This window comes from Propithecus coquereli, unplaced genomic scaffold, assembly GCF_000956105.1.
Source record: "Propithecus coquereli isolate 6110/MARCELLA unplaced genomic scaffold, Pcoq_1.0 Scaffold90, whole genome shotgun sequence".
Classification (NCBI taxonomy): Eukaryota; Metazoa; Chordata; class Mammalia; order Primates; family Indriidae; genus Propithecus; species Propithecus coquereli.
The window spans coordinates 4416907-4418348 of NW_012155285.1; the positions used below are offsets into that span (position 1 = coordinate 4416907).

Consider the following 1442-nt stretch of genomic DNA (forward strand, 5'->3'; position numbering starts at 1 on the left):
TGAACAAACGTAGGGCTGCCGAGTTGACTAGATTAATAAATCCATTCAGAGGTAAATCAGATGACCCCAATTAATGAAGAAAAAGACTGAAAGAAAAATTCATCGTCCCACCGACAACCTCAGGTGCTCAGGTCAGAATAAAGCCCATGGTGTGGCCATCACCAATATATAATAAGGGGTGGGGGGTGGGGACTTGAGATAAGAGATCGGAGAATACAAATAGCTTTTAAAAAAAAAACAAAAACAGCGAGTGTTAGAGTACTACATCTGTCAGCATCACTGGCTACAGCACCGCTGCCGTCTGGGAGAGGAACATCGCAAAGACTGTGGGTGTGACCAGGCAGTGAGAGGCCCCCGTGGAGCGCCAGTCGACCATCGTGGCAGCCTCCCCCGCCCTCTGGCCTCCCAGCCGGGTGCCGCCCGCCCCTCAGTCCCTGCGGGTTCCTCCCCCTGCATCCTCCGAACCCAGGCAGCACCCGTCCCCGCCCCTGCTGACTGACAGGCCGTGCAGCCACTCCGCGGAGCCTGGCTTTCGCCCGGCAACTGGGGCATAGGTGACAATCTCTACAGTAGCCAATGGGAGCCAAGAGGCAGGGCGAGCGGAGGGAGCCGGCGTGGGTCAGGTGCTCTGCGCCGAGGTCGCGTGCAGGTGAGCTGGTGCGGTCCGGGGGGCGCCCCTTGCTCCAGTGTCCTCGCGGTTAGCCCCAGCCTGCGGGAGAGGGCCTCCTCCGGGCCCTCCCTCCCATTGCCCCAGACTGCATCGCTGCTAGGGTAAGAGTCCAGGGGGTGGGCGGCTTGCCTCCCGGGGACCCACACCGCTCCTCTGGGCCCCAAAAGCTATCCCCACCCCGCGCCTCCTTGCCATTGCATATCTATCTAAACAGCCCGCGGAGGCATCTGCCGGCCTCGGCGGGCAGGAGGTCCGGGAATTAGCAACGTCCCTTGCCCCGCGACCCTTCCTGGCGGAGAAGATGAGGCGATGCATCCCCTTCTCCGTGACGCCTACCCGCTCTACACAAACCTACTCCTTTACTTTTCCTCTTCTTCCCTTTAATTGGCACCCCTTCCCTCCAGATTTCCAAGGCTGTGGAAGAAGGATTGGAGGAGAGGGAGAACTGGAAAGCAGCTCAGAGAAATCTGGACCTAAATCTAGGAATGCCACTGCTTTGTGCAGCATTTTGTGCATGGAAAAGGAAAAAAAATTGTGATGTCTTTCATCCCCACCCCCACCTCTCTGTTCATTGCTTTATGTCGTCGATGTGATAATAATGTTGGTTCTTCTTGCCAAACATTCATTCCTAAGCTTTAGACAGCACTTGACCTTTGCTTACGTTTGTTGGTCCCAGGAAAGCAGTTCTCGCCTGCTTACCACATTTGCTGACTTAATTTGCTAAGATAGATGAAAATCAGGTGTTTCATATAGTTGATTCTCTCTCTTTAGC

At 55.5% G+C, this 1442-nt stretch overlaps 1 protein-coding gene across 2 annotated transcripts in view; it reads left to right on the forward strand.

Annotated features, from left to right (window-relative positions):
* Window positions 1-612: 612 nt before the first annotated feature.
* The window catches only part of ENPP5 (ectonucleotide pyrophosphatase/phosphodiesterase 5 (putative)), an 8523-nt gene continuing 7693 nt past the window's right edge, over window positions 613-1442 (forward strand). Inside the window, exon 1 of one of the 2 annotated variants that reach the window (XM_012664684.1) lies at window positions 613-649. The gene's annotated coding sequence lies outside the window, so the exon portion shown is untranslated. Of the gene's footprint in view, window positions 650-733; window positions 772-1442 lie in introns of those variants that run through there. The other variant, XM_012664683.1, reaches the window with a different exon arrangement.